The sequence below is a fragment of the Hesperophylax consimilis genome, chromosome 4, assembly GCF_061612785.1.
Source record: "Hesperophylax consimilis isolate HC1 chromosome 4, BYU_Hcon_1.0, whole genome shotgun sequence".
Lineage (NCBI taxonomy): Eukaryota > Metazoa > Arthropoda > Insecta > Trichoptera > Limnephilidae > Hesperophylax > Hesperophylax consimilis.
The window spans coordinates 30,279,623-30,301,102 of record NC_142839.1 but is presented as its reverse complement, the minus strand read 5'-3'; the positions used below and the strand labels follow the sequence as shown (position 1 = coordinate 30,301,102).

General features: G+C 33.2%; 1 protein-coding gene across 7 annotated transcripts in view; it reads right to left on the bottom strand.

Moving 5' to 3' along the window:
* The window catches only part of LOC149424522 (dual specificity calcium/calmodulin-dependent 3',5'-cyclic nucleotide phosphodiesterase 1A-like), a 618,560-nt gene that overhangs the window by 528,894 nt on the left and 68,186 nt on the right, over positions 1-21,480 (bottom strand). The gene's annotated exons all lie outside the window — the stretch shown is intronic.

Below are 21,480 nucleotides of genomic sequence, written 5' to 3'. Positions count from 1 at the left end.
TAATTAAACGATAGATGGCATTTTCAGAATAAATTGGTCAGCAAAATTGTCAAACATTGAATCTGTCAAAAAGAATATTTAGAAAAACCTTTATGTGATTTTACAATTCTAGTTCCGAGGACATTATTGAACGTTCCATTGTTTCGGACGGACGCCTATCTTTCTGTTTTATGTTTTGCTATACCCGTGTATTCTGTTTTATCCAATTCTATCCCTCGCCATTACACGGATACAAAGGCATTTGCGCCAGGACACAATGGCCGCTAGACGTTCTAAAGTTTTCGTTTTCCAAATCCGTTCTCCCTCCTGCCAAAATCCCGACTCGCTGAGAAGAAATGCTATCAATCGATAATGTAATCCAATAAAGTCGATAAGTTTTGTACTGGCAAACAATGGCGGTCATTTTATTTTCGTTTTCTTCGCCAAAACGTAACGGTTTGTTAAAAAATAGTAATGTGTAAGATCAAAGCGTATTGATAATGGAAAAATGTTTATAATCGAAATATGTTGATCCAAAAACATGTTGATAATTGAAATTCCTAATCCCAGAGTGGAAGGTACTACCAGTATCGCCCTGGTGTAAGACCACCATTCAGAATTGAAACGTTGCTCCAAATGGCTTTAGCCGTGTTTAGTGACTAGATCTGAATAGCCAGGTACTTCCCCACCTTCCTCTTTCCCTTCCCCACTTACCTTCAGCCTCACAACATCCCCCAATTGGGGATGCCATAGTCTCACTGGCTCCAGACGGGAGCAGTTGGGACTCTTGTGAGGTATTCACTGTAAAAAAAAAAAAAAAAAATCGAAATGTGTTGATAAGCGAAACGTGTTGATAATAATCGAAATACAATACACTGATAATATAATTTTTTTAACCCATACAAGTTCATATCTCAAAAAATATTTATGAATTGAATTAAACGAATCAAATTGAAGCATGTTATAGTGTTTCTTATTCTAACACCGTGGAAGTTTGATTTCATGTTGGTACATACTTCTAACACCATGGAAGTTTGATTTTGTGTTGGTACATACTTCATCACAACCGTATTGACTTTTTCATAATTTTTGTAAAATATTATCGAAAATTAAGGCAGCATCTCATCAACGAATTTCCATCCCACGAGGCGACCAAAATTTCGAGAATTCCATACTATCGCTGAGTAGGTACATATATTTATTTCAAAACAACACCACTCAACGACAAATGATGTCGTTGAATGAATTTTGATAAAGAAGACCTTAAACTGGACAGTAAAAATGTAATATCGAGGATTTATTGTTTTGATATTCAGTACCTTGCGGCAAGGGTTTTTTTCACTTAAAACGATAATATAAATCAGTTTGATGGAAGTCATATATTTGTAATTTTTTGTTATACTCATTAGTTAATTTCTCAAATTTTTTTCTATTAGAGTCATCATATTATTTCAACGATTTTATATCAGATTTAGATAGAATTATTATTAAGCTGAAGCCATTAATAATATAAATTTCTAATCCAAAATAATTTTAACTATTCGCATTTTTCCTTCCCATGGGTTGCATGCATAAAATGTATTCATAAACGCCAAGAAACTGTCTATTTTTTGTGAAAGGTTAAATGTTTTGGGAAATTTATCGCCAATTTAAAGCTGTATTGTTTTGAATTAATAGTTGGAAAGTTGCCAGAATGAACTGTATTGGCCACACAAAGAAGCGCCTAGGAGAACTACCCCTTCGGCTGTTGGTTTATTTCTCGATTTAGAAATGAGAAAATCATTGACAAATTAAGTTTCCATTTTGAAAAAAAAATTACCAGTCTTTAATAAAAGAAGCAACATTTTATTAAAATACAAATAAAATAAGAAAACCAAGTATCTATTGTGATCCCAAACAATTATCTTGTCTACTCGGGGCTATTGAAACAATGGAATCCCCATTTAGGGTAAGTTCTAAGACTAAAGGAAGCATAAAGGGAAGGTAAGAAAGAATGGACCTGGATATTCAGTCTTGATCACTAGAAGCGAGCGAATCCCAGCAATGTTTCAAATCTGACTGTCAGTATTTCACCAAGGTGAGACTAAGATCATTACCTATTTAAACATACCTAATGAAAAATTATAGATAAATGTAAATAGATTAATTTTTATGTTTTCCGATGCTCAGAGATATCTACAGAACTTATAACTCTTCCATTGAGTTGAAAGTTCAATGAACGAATAAATTTAAGTTTTTTTTTAAGGTGGTGTTTACTAAGTAATTGTTTTTATTTTAAAATATTTAATTATTTTTTTCTACGCCACTTTAGCATATAGCTGAATATATTGGCGGCCCATTATTTGGCCATTATATTCAGTTTGTGCCGTTAAATAATTACCTTTCAAAAATTTATTGGTTTTTTATTCAGGCCATAAGAAATTTCAACGATTTAAAACATTTATTCAGCAGTGCTTTTTAACAGAAAACGATATAAAAGTAGAATTCTATAAACTCAAAATCCGTTTATTATTCACAGAGATTTATTTATCCGTAAAAAACATGTATAATATATTTTGTACATGACAAAAAAATATACATTATACCAAAACCCAGATTCCACATTAAATCATTTATAATTCAATACGGGGCATCAATTCTCCATTCCAGGCCACTCGCAATCACCGTCGAAAGTATATATATATATATATATATATATATATATATATATATATAGTAGACAATCTTATTCTTGAGTCTCGTCGAATGTACATATTTACATACGCCAAACGTCAAAAGATTCTTAGTCGAGAATCGAGGCCCTCAATGATGTTAAGATTGTACATAAATGTTACAGTAAATAAGAACATTTGTATGAAGTTTATCTGATCAGGCAAAATAATGATGCGTAGTATTTTGTATTTGTTTACACATCGTTGTTCATTTAAAGAAGAACTGTTACGACTTTTACAAATTAAATATTTACGAAAAAAGACCGATTTGATTTTTACGACAGAAAATACTTAAAGTAGAAATGATGTAATCAATAAAAGTTAAATAAAGGGATTCAAAGCTCATTCTAATAAAACATAAAAAAACTTAGCCATTCAGAGGAAATCCATAGCCGTTGAATATCAAATGATTTGAATCTATTTAGCAATAAAAAATACTTGGTTCGGTTTCGTCGTAGAATAAAGAAAAACACAAGAAATGCCAAGTGGGCGTGTTTCGTTATCCAAAAGTCTAACCATTCAATGCTTAAACTTTATATTATAACGAACTTGTTTCACGATCGTAATGAAATTTAAATGGGATGGTGATACACGATGTCAGCCAAGTGTAAGAGAGACAGAGCGCGTGATTAATAGGATATAACCAAAATATATCTTCTAGTTAGTAGTACTGACCAGCACTTGCATATTGCGAATAACATTGTATGCATGAACATTTTGGAGGTCTTGTTTTGAAATATTAAATGTAGACACGTTATACCAAAAAAATTAGCGTTCTAGACAGAACTCTGAAGGGGTATCATCAGTACCTAAAACAGGACGGGGAAGTGGTGGGCCTCCTCCAGAATGACTTCGCGTCCATAAAAGAACGTTACTAATTTTCTTTTATTCAATAAATAAAAACCGAAATTTTCTCTGAAATCATTAGATTTGTAAGCAGGTACATTCCCACCTACTTAACACATTTATATTTTATGTTTTAAAAATTAAGAGTTATACAATTTGTTCAAATAAACACCAATATCTCAATGACAACTCTTCTTTTCAGTCTTACTTCAGACAGGTAGGTACCATAATATTTAAAAAATGGGAATTAGATTGTCCAAATAAACACTCGATTTGAATAAAGAATTATTACTGAACCATTAAAACGGCGACCATCTTGAAATAGAAACGAAACGTACAAATAAATTTACAGACAGACGAAATGTAAAACGTTAAAGTTAAAACGCTACGTCAACTACGCACTGGCGACATAAGTTTTCATTCGAATCTAAATAATTTCAGTTACCATTTATTGGATAACCAACACCTCTGCCATAAGTCACCCCAAGTGGTGCGCTACGTTTGGTTGTGTAGCAGGGGTGCCCGGGTTCACCGGATGAGGTGTGTTCAGGATACGCCTGCCCACCAGCGACGTGGCATGCCAGATCGGGTGAGGCTGGCTTGGGGAAATCCTTTGACCTCTTCAACTAGTCTCTCGAGCCATCGTCTTGCGTCGCAGAGGGAGGGATATATTCATATGTCCTTCACTCCTAGACACACTGATCCTTATATTATTCCTACCTAAGCCTTATGCCTTTTACCTTCCCAGAACTTTCTTTCCTTAAAAAAACCTTGCACTCCCCATCCCCACGGACGATGTAGGCCCTGAGAGAAATTATTTTCCTTACGGCCTCCTGTGTGGGTTAATACAAAATAAATACTTTTCGGCATTTATGTAAGGTGGCTGAGTTAACATCGCGTTTAGGTCCTACTCCTCCATCACTCATTTAAGTCCTCCATCTCAACAAGAGATTTTCAAATATTGTCAGGTTATTCGTATACCTGGGAATGTTTGTCTTTCTATAAAACAAATATATGTATATATTTATTTATATTTGGATAATTTATTGGTTCTACTTTTGTACGTCTAATTATTCTAATTTGGCCTCTAACGCTCTAACGTTGAATAAGCGGAAACGAAAAAATCCGGTCCACGCGTATGCGCCGATTATCCCCATTGAGACACGTTTCGAAGTAAACAATAGCGCCTCTAATTGTACAGTCCTATGATTTCTGGTGGTCTTTTTTATGCCATGGGTTTCGCGTTGAGCAGAAAAAATTCAAAGCGAGGGAAATATTCCACTGAAGTAGTTTTCATTATAAGGCATAAGGCAAACTATAATTTGGCTTCGGAGAAAAAAAGGGTGGTTTCGGACTGGATCTATGTAAGCTCCTCACGTCTTCACCCGAGTACCATTTTCATACCAATTTGCCGTATGCTTGAATTCCGAAGCGAAAATATGCTCTCCGATCGTAAGCGAGGCTTAGTTTATGAGTTCGAGTATCCAATATGGGTATTAGAAAAATCAAATATTCATATCTTTGTAATTTCGATTGAATAATTCAACACGAACATTGAAAATAAGAATCCACATGCTACGATTTATTTTAACAGTTTCGTTAGTTACGAAAGACATTATCATTAATAAAACATTTATTTAAGAATTTTCTGTCGATGAGACTTGAATTTACAATTTTTTGTCGTAATTCAAAAATATTTGAATTTTCATGAACACATATTGTGAGATGATGATACGAGTATATTCGTAATTTACTAAAAGTTTATCAGGAAACCTGTTAATGCATACGTTAGGCCTGCAATCCCGTTTTCTATTGGAATTTCCAATACTTTGAAGATATTCTGAATAAATTAGCAGTAGTCATATTTTTGTAGTATAAAATATTAAAAAAGTCTACAAAAGTGACTAAAATAAAGATATTTATGAAAAAATTGAAAACCTTAAGCTTAAATTCACCTGAACAAAAATTCACTAGAAATAAACTATTTGGTTTGGAAAATAGATCGCTTAGGAATATTATAAATGCTATAAATAAATAGTTCGAGTAGAACATATTTTGGGCTTTACTATAACTGAGCATTTTTATAAGCCTAGAAAAAATAAATTATCAGTCTTATGAAAAATGCTTTCAAGTGCGAAATCTCCTAATTACTCCTAAACTAACCCCTTTTTCACTTTTATTGCATATTGTGTTAAATTAAGTTCTTTAGATTATGGTTGTGTCTGAACTTCAAAAAATAAAATAATACATGCATTTTGGCAATGTTTTTTCATAAATCAAAACAGGCGGATTATGTAAACAGGAATTTCAGTATTTTACTATTCCCAGAGAGAGCGTTTCTACGTCATTGTCATATATAATTTTTGTATGAACGAGACACAAAGGTGAGGTGACAGTTTTTTGTCCTGTGTTTTTTTTTAATTTGATTTGTTTTAATTCTAGCAGCGTTTTCATCGAAATGGTTTGTGGAAAGCTTTTTTTCAATTTTTTCAATTTCCATATATCTTATGTATCTTTCCATGAACTATTTTACGTCAGTTTCAATTATAGTTTTCAATAAGTAAAGTTTTCACATTCATGGTAGTTTATAGACCGTATAAATAGTGTACACATATATAATATACATCTTTTGTTTTCTTTTTGGGAAAATTTTTTTTAACGATTTTATTTGTAAAACGTAATTAATGTTAATTTATTTCGGGATAATTTCATGATATTTAGATTATTTCTTCAGGCATACATTTTCGACTGAACATATAATTTGCATATAATTAAATAAAATTATTTTACTAACTCGCGTTGTTTTTTCGAATACAAATAATTTGAAGATATTCTGAATAAATTAGATGTATCATTGTTCTCCGTGTACCAATAAAATATTATGTTTCATCGATGTAGGTACTTTATGATAAAAATTTTTTAACATAAATATGTTATATTGTAAAGATCCCGTCAATTATAGAAGAATGGTCACTGTCGCCCATCAATATTATAAGAAACAAGTTACCACGTACGAGATGGATACGAGCTCTGTTACAAGGACTGCGTGATTTTTCCCGTTTCCGAATGTTACACGCTGAGGTGCATCGCCTCAAAACATAACTTGTAAAAAATCAATTTTAGTAGCCGCATAACTATTTGCAATACTATTGATCAATTATTTACCTTGCGGATATGATTTTTAACAATACAGCTGCCGAAATTTCACACTCAATAAAGAGTCTACCATGCTTTGATAAATATTTACACTGAAAATTATAAGCTCGCTTTGAAAGACCGAGTCTGACTGTAATCAAACTAAAATACTTGGCATTTTCTGGTTTCTAGGCGAGCTATGTAATTGTGAAGGTTCCGGGAGTTATTCAGGAATACTATCGCACTTATGTTGGAACAGTTTATAAAATAAATAACCTTTGAAATTTAATTCCGTTTACGTATTTCTAGCAAAGTTAAATTTGAAAGCGAAAACAATAGATTTTGAGGAAAACGGTTCAGAGCAAATAAGTACACACAGCATCCCCAAAGATTACTCAGGTCCTCAGGGAATTTATTTTCTTCAAGGCTTCCTGTGTGGGTTAATCTAAAAAATAAAATAATTTTAATTCTTTACCTTCTTTATAAAAGCAAATCTAATAATAGGGATTTAATAATAATTTATCTACCTAAATATGATTCATCGCTCAATAACAAACAGATTGAGGTGAAATGTTTCGAATAGGTAATGTTTATTATTTCAATATGATAAAGTGTATAATATATTGATGTATTATAATGAAAATAAATAACTCTGTAAACACCACTAATCAAAAATTAACAATCAAAATAAACAACAAACCTATTTCAAAACCAATGGTTTCTTCATCAGGGTAAACGTCTAATGAATATTAACAAATATAAGAATAGACAAACCAATATAGAATAATGAGTACCAACAGTCAAAAATAATACAGTGAGCATGCCTAAGTAACAAAATAAAATTAAGTATTATTTATAAAGAAAATTAATACGAATTTATATTTAAGAGATGGCCATTAAAAAAAATTGGTTTTATATTATTTATTTGACTCTTAACAATTATAATATATTAGGTTAAGTAAGCAATGCAAGGAAGATACTATCTGGTATATTGAATTTAAGAACATGATAGTCCAAAAAATAAGTTTTTAGTTTGGTTTTAAATCCGGTTGGGTTTGTTAAGCATCTTAGTTCCGGTGGCGGCTCGTGACTTTTGGTTGTACTAGTTTGGAGTGCTAATATTACAAAAATGACATTATTGATGTTGCTGTAGCTGAAAACGTATTCTTATTTCTTTAGGTAATTCGTTTTTTTGTAGTTTTTTTGGCAGTTTAGCGGGTATAAATAATAATAATAAAAAAAGATTTTCATGAAATCCGTGTGGGGCAAACTGAAATTTCTTGAAAATCTTCGTACAAAAAATCGAATTTTTGCAAAAAACATAAAAAAATCTGTTTGGACTAAACAACATCAAAAAAGGCGAATTTTTCAAACTAAACACTCCATCACACTCAAAAGTCACGAGACGCCACTGGTTCCGGAGGGAGTTTATTTCAAGCCTCAGGCCCTGGTACTCCGAAAGCGCGATCTCCAAACATAGTATTTGTCTTACGTTTAGGTTACATTAGCCGATGATGTTGCGTATTGAAGAGCTGACTGACTGATTTTCAAAACATTTTTTGTGGCCCTGACCCAATGTTTCATGATTGCACAACCATTTAGTTAATTTTTGTGTTAATATTGTCGCTGAATACCCGCCTTTAGATATTTTTTTTCTGAACGCATAGTTTGGACATGTAAGAAGGGGCAATTGAATTGATGGATTTAAAAACCATACAAGGAATTATTTGTACTGGATTCTTTCAGGGCACTTGAGCCAGTGAAGATTAAGAAGGTGTTCCGAAAGGTTCGAATATTTAGAGACCCTGGACATAAACTTTGTCGCAGCAATAAACATTACACGTGGATGGAAGTTTGTGAGTTTGATATTTTGGAAAGCAGGCATATATGCCATTACAGTAATCGAGACTTGAGACTATATATGATTTGATAAGTAGTTTTCTGTTGGAAGGTTTCTTTGAACTTGCTTAAGTTGTCTTTGTTGAAAAAACCTAGTTGTTTTTCGTTTATATCATTGTACCGAAATAAGTAAAATACCAAGTGTTACAAAAACAGGTAAAATATACAGTTTAAGAAGTGTGATGACATTGTAAAAGTTTGGTTTGTACCTAACTAGGAAAAGCTTTACCTAAAATCTGGAAGAAATCAGCGGTAACCACATATGAATTAGTTGCCGCTGGAAAACCCTGAGGTTAACCAAGGAAAAATTAAATATATCTGTTTATTAGGTATGGGTATGTTACAAAGCATTGAAACAACTTATTTTCAGAGTAGATTAAACCGTTTTGAAGAAGGTTGTGTTATTATGCAATTATTCGATCCACGGAATCCCGAAACTTACGAATATTACTTAGCAGCGTAAATACGTAAATAATTTTGCTTTATAAGTAAATACAAAGCAAAATTGCTAGTCAGCTATGGATATTGAGATAAACATATAACTCAATGGCTACGGCGCATAACTTTGCCGTCTTGATGGCTGAAAATATTATATTATGCATGCAACTTGGTAACGTCGTTTGTTAAGCAAGTGCCAGTAAAATTTTTCACGACTTTTGTCCTTCAGAAGAAATATCTTTCCGTGAAATGCAAAAATTTCTCCACTTCTAGTGAAGAAAAATCTGTGAAACTGTACAGACGTTTATCTTCACAACAACTTAAAGTTTCAGTATCAGTTTACATCCTGACATGTCCAAGACAAATCACCAGACAAACGACTTAAAAAACTAATCACTTCAGAAGATACATTGCCCGTTCATTACCAGTAGTCAAATAAAAATATTTTTTATTCAATTATATCAATATTGAGTGATTTTCGGCATAATATGTCGAGTTCGCAAAACGTCTTGAGGGATCGCACGCCATAATATGCCATTTTTGATTCGCAGAATTCGCGCATTTACGATATTTTTTATAAATCCTAAAAACATAGGATAGACGGTAAAATAAATACAGTTGAATTCATTGGCTATATGAAATTATAATCAGTTGATATGTCTCCGTACTAAAATTCTGAGGTGTGATTTTTTTAAAGGAGGGCGAGAAATTTCCAACTCGAACGCAAATCACTCAACTCCTATTCTAGTTATTAACGCGAGCACTCGAGTGGATACGTCATCATTGGAAAGTTGGTACAAGTACATTTATGATAAGATTTTTCGTTATAAAAACATTCGTTGGTAAAATATACATATAAGAGATACCTTATATGATTTATGGATCGAAGGAGTCAAGTATGAAAGAGATCAGCATTTGACAAAAGGTTAAATATATCACACCTGTTGACATTTTGTAAGCTTTTGAGGATAAAAAAAAACACCAGGCAACATATTGAAATGTTCGAATAGGGATAAATCAAAGTGACTTTTTACATCTGTCGGTAGAATCATCATCAAAATTATGCAACCGGTAAATTAACATTTCTAATCGATGACTTCTTTGTACGTTTGGAGAAAGATCTCTCAGCACAATATTTTTACAAATCGACAGATGAAATAATTGGAAATTCAAGGATTTCAGTGAGATCGGGCTGATCTTCAACAAAATACTATTTTCCTGCATGAGTTCTATATAATTTAAATAGCAAATTTTACATCATGATTTCTGTTGCATTAAATGATTATGTATATCACATGTTTGTAATAGCCTGTATGAGCGTATTATACAAGACAAATAAATAAATAGATTTATTATACCCTGTGCTAAGTACGACCTATTATAAGTGAGATCCAATCATGAGCTAATGGGAAGAATATTGTGCTCGATGGACCTCTCTGATTCTCCAATATGTCTATTAAGTGAAGAAATTGAAGTCGTTGAACATATTACTTTAATAAACAACAGAGGGCAACAAGATTGATAACCCCAAACCCAGCGAAAGTTTAGAATTTCATAGCTTCACCTCAGTTCTATGCCATTATTTTGTTTTTAATATGAAACCACACACGAGTCCCAACTGCTCCTATCCGTCTGGAGCCAGTAAGACTATGGCATCCCCAATTGGGGTACGTTGTGAAGCTGAAGGTAGTGGGGATGGGAAGGAGATGGGAAAGAGGAAGATGAGGAAGTACCTGGATATTCAGATCTGGTCACCAAAGACGAACAAAGCAATTTCAAGTATCGTTTCAATTCCGAATGGTGGTCTTATACCAGGGCGGTTCTGAGAGAATCTTCCACTCAGGAACGAGCTTCAAATATGATTTTTATTATTTAAAAAATGTAAATTGTGAAAAGCGAATAAATTAAATGAAATTTACTTGCGCACGCCGGGATTTGAACCCGCAACCTCCACCTTGCTAGTCAAGAGCCTTACTCCTCGACAACGGAAGCCGTCAAGAATCATGAAATTTGTAAGATTATGTACCTACCTGAATTGGAAGAAGTGTTTTCTTTGATAAAGAATAAAAAAGTGGGTGTGTCAAGCCTACGCAAGACAGAAGTGAAACTTCTAGTATTCCTCTCTCTCTATTTTCATTTCATCAAAAATTAAATGAATTAATTAAATGAACTACAACTATAAATGTAAATGTAAACGCAACACAAAACGCGAACACAACTTATCACAGCGGGAGCACGCTGCTAACTGATTCACTGGCCGTGGTGGGCGTGGCCGCGCAAGTGCGCTACCGGCCGACCTGCTAAACCGAACTCGTATCTCGCTCGTAACTCAAAGCAAAACGTTCGTGAGCGGCTCCCCCACCTCAACAAGCGCATATGGTGAGAGAGGGACAGTGAACGGTGAGCGGTGGTGGGGGTACCCGCATTTTCGTGTCGATCCTGACTCGGTTTTACTCCGTCCCCGAAAATCCATTACGCGCCTAAAGAAGTTTCACTTCAAAAATATAAAATAAGACACCAAAAATAAACGAAAACTCGCTACTGAGATTCAAACCCAGGTCCTCTAGTTTCACCGGAACCGACACTTATCAATCGATCTAATGAAACCGAATTAAATTCAGTCATATCTATCGATCTCGTATTCCAATTTAAATTTAAGAATAACTAACATTTTTCTCAATTACTTTTTCTTTAATTTTTTATAGCTTCCATTATCGGAATGATTGAAAAGTTCTTAGCAGATTTGTAACCTAGATGGTGTCTCGGATATCATTTTCAAATTCAAAACTCGGAAGTCTAAAAGAATATTACTTTCTAGTTGATGTCTATCTTTGTAAAGTAATCAATCTCTTTTCCGATAAGAAGTTCTTAAAATAGAAACGTCCATTATCATGGCTTATTACAACCCAATGAGGAAGGGGGAGTTTAAGAAACAACACACAATTTGATATTATTTCACCATCATGGACCAATCGACCAAGTACGTTACTTTTATTACAACATTGCTAAGAAAAGCTCTCGAATGAGGCCGCTCAAGGGTTTCCATACAGTAGAATTTTCGAAATTTTTATGAAATTAAAATTGTGGTGATGTTAAGAAAAGTGAAGCGTAGAGGAAAGTGGTATTATTAGTTAAAGCGATGCACTACGTTGTGTAATATTTTAAATAGAGCCGATATCAATAACAAACCTTACGTAGATGGCGATAAGGTTTAAATTCCCGCTTAACACCATCCTTCTGTTTTTATTTATGCAAGTAAAAAACATGGCCAAAAAGTGCCTTTTATTTTTTTGTGGATGTTCAGTCATAAATATTTCATTTTTTCCCGATCATTTTGTAAATAACTTAATTTTCCACATTATACAGTAAAATAATAACTGAAAATGGGTTCGTAAGTAGGAGATTTTGAACTTCAAAGCAGTTTTCATAGGCCTATACATTATTTTTTTCTGGGATTATAAAAAGACTTATATAAAAAATACTCGATTATTTCAAAGGCCAAGATGTATTCTACTCGCAGTATTAATTTAAAGCGTCTGAAACATTTTAAGGTGACCAAATTTTCAAACCAAAACACATGATTTTACGTTACCACGTATGGCATCGCCTTAATTTGGTTATTCACACCTGGTCATAAAATATAGCTTAATGAATTTTAAGCAACGTTTTGGCTCTCATTAGTGTTCTATTACAAGGCCATTTCTGAGTGTGAAGTAGTCCAAAAAAGTGCAAATACATTTTTTTAAAGATCAAATAAGTGTACCGCTCTTAGTTGAAGCTATAGAAATTTATGGCGAGAACCATTCACAAAGTTTATATTTCAGAATGGATGTAAACTCGTTGCAATCAAAGCCTAGTTACAAGAGCGGCTAATGGAACGACAGTAAATGGTTACATTGTGATGTAAATATACCGGTAGACACCCGGGGGACTGAAGCTTAGCACGCCCTCATTTTACTACCTAACTTTTGCAGTTCGTATTATTATTACTCAACTACTGAAGCTAAATCCAATTCATGAAACACTAAAGAGAAGAAAATAGGCATATAACTATACAAATATTTCATTATTTTTATTTACAACTCTCTCGATGTAATGCTGATTTTTTGATAAACAGGAAAACAATCTAATAGAATAACTAGTATGAAATAAATTTCTACATCAATCTTATTACTATACTAACTATAGACAAGACAAACTATTATAAACTTATGGCTAACAGATTGCATCCACTAGTTCGTCGATCACTTGTACAAAACTATATGTACAGTGCATTTGATGAATGAATGTTAGAATGTACATTTATTATTATTTATGCATATTCCGTACAGGCAAATGTTCATATATGTATTTATAGTTTAACGTTGTGTACATTATTGTATGTTTGAAACATGTAAAAATCGAACAGGTTTTATGTGTACGAACTTCTTATATACGCATGGTGGAAAATGTTTAGCAAAACAGATATTAGTATTGCATTTGTTTTATGTTATAAAATAAATTTATAAAATTTGTTACTAGTAGTTCTGTGAACAGTAGACTTGGCGTAATGTTGATAACTCCTACTTGACAGCTCGCAACAATCGCAGAGCTCCTGCGCTCTGGCGGAATAAAAAGGTATTATTAAACACAGCTACCATCTTAACAGGATTGTTCCCAGGAGCTGTTTTCGCAACACTGTTATATTATTATAAGCATTGTGAAAACTGCACTGAAGTAACTAACATCCGAAAGACCTAGCATGAAAGCTACATTATGCTAGTTGCGAGCCAGATTCCCTGAATGTTATTATTAGCACGGCCCAAAATAAACTTCCAGGTAATAAGGGGTTGATGTAAAAGCTACCACCCTATTTTAAATGTCATAACGGCCTGCTTGTAAAAAGGTTTTTTCTTATTATATTCTTTACGACATCATAACGATTGACAGAAATAATCTCTTCTTATAATAATTGTATTTTTGCATAGTATTACCGCAATCATTTTTGTGATTTAAAGTACATGAATATTAAATTTGATTGACATTGGAAACCCTGAGTCCACAAAAATTAGGTATGTATCACATTTTTACATTTCCGTGTATCTTGGGCAGAAATCGATATTTTTCCGAAAAGGTTATAATACATGTAATGAACATCATTTTTTTTAAATTATTTAAATAACGCACAAGATTACCATCTGTTCTCAGCTGTCTGGAGCCAGTGAGACTATGGCATGATTGTGGCATTAGATAGTGTGTTGTCTACCACCACTCTCTTTACTCATTACCGAACTATGCAATTTATAATAACATGTCTTATCTGGGTTCATATTATTTTATTTTATTATTTTATTTTATAGTACAGAAACAAACAGTACATAATTTACAGAGATGAAACAATATACAGGAATAAGATATTTCATGTTGGGTATCTATGATCTGTTTCCTAGTAATGTCTGCTAAGTGGTATGTTTATTCCTTAATTACCAGCCGACGTGTGTAGTATATAGGTGTGTGTATAACGTATGTGTGAGTGTTTGTGTGTGTGTGTGTGTGTGTGTGTGTGAGGGTGTGTGTGTGTGTGAGAGAGGGTGTGTGAGGGTGTGTGTGTGGGTGTGTGTGTGTGTGTGTGTGTGTGTGTGTGTGTGTGTCTGTATGTATGCGCATTGAACAGTTTAAGTTATTGATATGATGCCACGTTTGAATTTGGGCAGTAAATCCGAAAAAATATCAATATTAGAGTTAAGACAAATATCATTTGAGTATGAAGAGCTCGGTTTATTGGCGAATTAGATTGTTTATAATTAAACAAATGGAATAACACTGTATGTCGTGCACGTCTCAAAGGTATGTTAAAGTATGTTATTATGAGCATCAAGTCCGTTTAAATTTGTGAAGGTACTGGGTGAGTATCAAGTCCGTTTAAATTTAGACTCGCGATTCAATTCGACAATGTTATTTTTAAGTTTTTTTTTTTCGGTATTCATTTTTCTGACGAAATAATTATTAAATAAAAAAACTAATCTCCCAGTACACCACTACACAAGCAAAGGCTTTTTTAAAAATGATTTCCATGGGCAAAAATAAATTTAAAAACCAGCACCAAACTCTGCTTTAAGAATTCAATACTTTAGTATGCAGAGTACATACATTTTGTTTTTAATCTTACATTTTCGTTTTAGTGATTTAAAATGCTGATTTTTCATTTTCTTACTAACTTTTTTTTATCTTATAAACACATCTCTTACTAAATTATGATAGATAAACAAATAAATTCAAGCTTCACTTTTAGTTAAAAACTTTGCTTGCTTATTAAAAGTTCATGTAATACCTATTCATTCTTACCATTTACGAGATATCAAGTAAACACAAAACGCCAGTTTAACCGTCAAAAACACTAGATTCAATTTGTCTTCAAATAACATCTGTCCAAGGGTAAACTTCGGATAAAGAACAACAAAAAGAAATATGAAGTGAGAAAACCTAATTTTTGTTTTGTTTTTCATTTTATTTTTGTTGTTTTTGTGCAAAACAATTTGCACAGTAAATATTTTTTTTTGTTTAATATCACTCTCCATGCTAGGGATGTCCCTGTGTTACGGTGGTTGTTATTAAACGAAATGAACGCACTTCAAAATGCTTAAAACTTTTTTTTCTTCTGCAAAGGACTCTGAAAGAATTTAGGGTGCTGCCACTGCGGTTTAACGGGTACATTATGTTAGTAGTCGCCCCCTATGATAATATTAGTCCTCTTTGAAAATATGTTAAAGAATTTCCGGCTTCCGCGTTGCTCTACGTGAACAATTCATCTGCCAAGCAGACATAGAGAACTTTTTTTATGAGCGTACTTAGCATCCATTCACTTGCCCTAGATTTTTTTGCAACCCATTCATTTTAATTCAGGAAAAATACTGGTGCATTTAATAAGAGTTCCGCTCTCCAATCCCTTTATCATATTATTTATTATTTCAGAACTGGAGGCTAAAGCTTTGTTTGGAACGCCCACGGTTCTATCTCATTCTTTTAATTAATAAAATGGAGTGAATTAAAACCCGCAGATTACAAATTACGAATGGAAAGCAAGTTATTACGAGTTTGAAACCTCATCAGCTTTTTATTTCACTTCTCTATAAGTACAAATATTATACATTATTACGATTTATCAATTTAGTTAAGAGATTTTAATAATTTTTTGATATAATGTCTCATTTATGTAACATAACAGACGAAATTTCCTGTGAAGCGCAAATCAATGGCGAGCAATAATCGAATGAAATTCACGGTTCAAAGGATCGTTAGTTCAATATTGAGTTACAGTTTTAAGTGGACGAAGTTAATCTTACGTCGGACAAATGGTCTTTAGAATTATAGCGAGCCAATTTATTCCTGTGAGCATTGAAGACATCTGTATTGATAATCGATACTCGATTAGGACTGTGCTTGGGAGGAAATCGACCTTTTATACCGGCTATAGTATAGAGATAAATAACCTTTGGGAGTTGCCAGTGAATATCGAACAAAAGGTGTCGTGTTTTCTATTTCAAGAGGTATTTTCGTTGATCTGAGTCTCGCCTGTTAAAAATATCTTGCCTGGATGTGTAGCAGATTAGGGTTGGATATTAATGGCTCCGGCTGGTTGAATTGCATGGAAACTTAATTGGACTCACTTTGATAAGTGTATAGGACCTTTGAACTGGACGAGTGCTGCCATTTATTCAGGAAATTGACTCGATAGATCATTTCCGTTCAAGCCCGGTATTGACACGTTAATGTATGAATCAGTACTTTTTGGTCGTCGTTTAATTTCCAATGCATGTCTTTTTTCACAAGTGACATCGGTTAAGATTTCTAACTGCCCGAAACCAGTAAAACTATAACCAAGTGAGTAAGCGAGGAAAGGAAAATGTTGGCTGGGAAGTTACCAGCTGCTCAGATCTGATTACTTTAGCCGAACCAAGAAATGTTAGAATTGTTTTGGACGGGAGGAGGTGAAGGAGCGGCTGCAATATTGTACACAATTTCTATATTACGTACATTATATTTTATTTGTCTACATCGGGGATGGAATCCAAGGCCAGTGGATACTAAACCTTATAAGTTTTGCTTTAACTAAAATGAAAAAAAATATACTAAATTTCTGGCGGCCCCCGTAGCCAAGGGTATGGCTCTCGGCTACGAATCCGGAGGTCACTAGCTCAAATCCCGGCGTTCGCAAGAAAATTTATTTTAATTGATATGTGTTGTTTTAAAATTTATTTATTTAAAATAATATATAGTGTTTTTTCCGTTCCTGAATGGAAGATGCCCTCAATATTGCCCTGCTGAAAAAACACATTTCGAATTATAAACTGGAATTATAAAAATTGTATTCAAATAATATTGAAATTTTTTTAGCCATTTTTCGAGACCAAATCTGAAAAACCAGGCCCCAAATTCGTTATTCCTCTCCCCACTACCTTCAGCCTCACAACATACCCCGATTGAGGGTGCCGTAGTCTCACTGGCTCCAGACGGTCAGGAGCAGTTGAGACTCTTGTGTGGAAAATACATTAAAAAAATTAAAAGTACTTATTCACTCTTATTCTTATATATTAAAACATTCCTTTTTATCCTAAACAACAAATTTCAGCTTATTGAGCAAAAAAGAAACATCAAAAAATGTTAATAAATTTTCTAAATGTTTATTTTTGTCATGTTACAATGGATGCAAAAATAACACAATTAGATTCTATGAAATGTATTTCACAAACCAGAACGGCTCCAGAACGACCGGTCCGTTGTCATGAAAACAACTCCGCCCTTAACATGAGACTCGACAAAGGACTATTTCCGAAACCTCTGTAAAACCTCAGAGTATGTTCTTTGTTCCCGTTGATAATATTTGACAAAGCATGTCTTTACAACAATTAAATTTATAATAGAAAATTCGTAAGCGGAAACTTTAGGCGTTGATTTCAACCCATCGAAGAAAGTTTCGTAAATAACTGGCTTTCAGAAATAAGATAAAAGACTGAAATTCAGGAGATTTGTCCAGGCCCTAAAATTAATTAGGAAAGCTAGCGACGTACATAATCTGCCTACTAAATTTTGCCGCTTACGTTTAAATTTAAAACTTCAGTCACGATAATTTTGTTTTCTTGAACGTGGAATTATATTTATTTTAAATTGTTGCGAAATATTATCTGATTTGGCCCATTGATTAAAATAAAACTTCTTTTAATTGAAGCGAAATCAGGAACTTCTGACTGGCAGTTGAACAGTTTGTATTATAAAAATTTTACGTAGAAAACTTAATGATGTAAAATATTGATAATTTATTCAAAATTATGTCAAATTACGCAAAATTTGACGAATGAATTGACAGATTTCTCTTATGTATATGACACCAATCACTCGAGTGGGCAAGGTTTTTTTTTTTTTTAAATTTACAATATTAGACTTAACAGCGATAATACTTATTCACTCGTTGTAAGGTAAGAAATTAGTTAGCTTTAAAAATATTATAACAAACATAATAGTATGCTGCGGAGATTTTTCAATCACGCAGCGACATGGAATCGCGAGTTCCAAAATAGTGTAAGATATAACATAACCTATTTACAACCTGTGTATCGAATGGAACAGTACGTTGGTAGATAGTACAGAATTCAATACAATGGGGTATATGTACTTTATCAGTGTTCAAAAGGAGATTGAATAAGGAGACACAGATTGAATAAGGAGAATTGTCAAACATGATAATTATTTCATAACATTTCGAATCTAAAAATCATTGATGTTTTCAAAATGAAATACAAAATCTCAATTTTTTCAAGTGAATACATCACAAGAGTCCCAAATCCGATCCAATGGTCAACAGAGGCCGGAAGCCAATGGGACCATGTTTTATGACATGCTCAATTGTGCTTAAAAATACCCATACATAATACACGCTTTACAAACTGGTCAACGATAATATTCACCACACCAAAATGTGAACTGTAAAATATTTCAATTTGAATAAAAATCGCTATATAGTGAACGAAATGTTTTACCAAGATTCGATTTGTCAACAGTTTGAACAATAATTGTCATAATTATTATTCTTGTCAAAAGTAAGTGGGTTAAAGGTGTGTTCTCATTTCGCTTTTACACAGCTTGCTCATTTAATATCTCGTTGAATGGAGGTGAGAACGTTGAGAGTTTATTTCATTTCATATTAGAGTCAGTTCACTTGCTGCAATAAAAATGTCGTATATTCCACCAGCGTTCCACAACTCGTACGGCAGACGTTCATTTACAGTCAACCCACTCACCTTTTTGCTCAGTTTCGTAAATTATTGAAGCAGGTACAAAACAAGACCACCTAATTCTAAAATTAACAATTTGTTCCATAACGTGTGTAATCGTCTATATGAGTGAAGTACTTAATGTAACAAGTAACAAAACTATTTGTTTATAACAATACCCGAACTACGCTGGGCACTTGACCTAGTATTGTTATAAAAAAATTTCATATTTCACAATATAATATCGGCTTTTCTCTTATTTTGAAGGTTCGGTGTGCAAAATTTCATCAGTCTCTGAACAAAACTGTAGATTTGTATAAAAGTCAAATCCACGCCGCGCGCCCGCTACAGACACTCTTCTGTATATTTTGTTGAACAAGGTTATAAATTCCTCATTAATTTTATTAAAAATAATGTAAAAATCCCTCAAAAATGTATGGATTTGGGTTGACAAACCGAGTTGGCTGTACCAAGTTCGCTTCAGAACAAAAAATTTTACAATACATTATTTTTAACACCTCAGACTAATTTGTTCGGTTTCAGGAACAAACAGCGTTACCTTTATTACATGTAGTGTCAGTTTGGTCGTTTTTAGGAACAGCTCATATGGTCTCATGGAAATCATTGTATCTCCCTTAATGTTATGGTGAGAAATATGATCTAATCGATGTTAGAAAGTAAAAGCATGACGCTTTAAATTCAAATCAAGAAATTGACTACAGTAGAATTAAAATTTAAACCTATAAGAAACCAAAGGTGCCGACCGCAATTTGAGAAAAAAATATGAAAGTTTGTGAATTTTTTCTTAATTATTTTTCTATGAAACTATCTTACAACTTTTAACAAACCATCACGTCGATTTCTCCGAGGAGTATAAGGCAAGGATAGACCGGCACACAACTCAATTTTAGCTTAAACTCATTGCATTAATTACATTTATGCATAAATCATTCATAAATGTGGTTTAGTTATTCTGTCTCTTGACATAATTGGCTCAAATATTTGATTAACCTGGCCATGCCATGTCTTCTTGTGCAATTCGCTTTTCTGTCATATTTTCTCCTAGGGCTCAAATACGTGATACTTAACCCGGCATAGTACATAATAACGGCATTACAAAAAATCTTACTTCAAGAAAATTTAGCATAGTCACAATCATGGAAAAAAGACCTTAATTATACGATAAACCAGAAATAAAAATAAAATAAAATTAAAAGGGTTTTAAAATAACCTAAATTAAATAACAATAGCGTTACTGAGAAAACTACGATCTTCATTATTTTTTTAACAAAGAGCATTGTGTCGAGAAGCATGCAGTCTTAATGATCTTGTTATCAGATTTGAATGGTTAAATAATAATAATACAATGTTGAAAGGCGAGTTTCATTATGACTCCAATTAAAAAGGACCAATTTAATAAAATAAAGAAGATGAGCATTTCAGGCAGTTTTTTTTAGGAAGCCCACTTTTCATAATGAAAGTGTCCTCAGTTTCAAAAACAGTTTCAGAGGTGGCCTCCCGTCGGAGCACATTTTGTGCACCGATTTCAATCTGCCTAACTTTGTTGGAACGAATTCTATTTTTATTTCTTATTACCTCTTCCCGTTCCTTCGTGGCAGGTGTTCTCAAGAGTGTTGAGGTTAGGGACACATTCGAGATTCAACAGAAAGTATCCGACAATAACATCTTACCCAACCTTACTTAATCTAACCTAACCACCATGAAGCTATTTCTCTTTTTTTCCTATTTTTTTCAACCGTTCCACTGGAGCAAAGGGTTTTAGTGTATATTTGAATATTTTACATAATTAGAGGTATACAGGAACTGAGATGCATAATATTATAAGGATTAGGTACATATTCCATGATATACTTAGACGAACAAGTTATTTTCTTAGATGTCTTCACTTTGTTAAACTGTGTAATGCATTCACTTGTTACGTCCTATCTCTTTAGCAATATATGTAAACAGAATGTTAGAGACCTCGCACTTAAACAAAGACGATCTTTTCAGATTTTGCAGACAGTCGCTTACTTTAAACATCGCCATTATGTCGTATTTTTAATTGATGTCTAAAAACGTGGTCACTCCGGGAGATCTAGATGGTTACAAAAATCACCCCTATTTACGAAAAAGGTGACAAAACGATATCCGAAATTATCGACCGTTTGCCATTCTTTGCTCAAATGATAATAAAATTTTAGTCTCCGGTGACTTTTTTGATT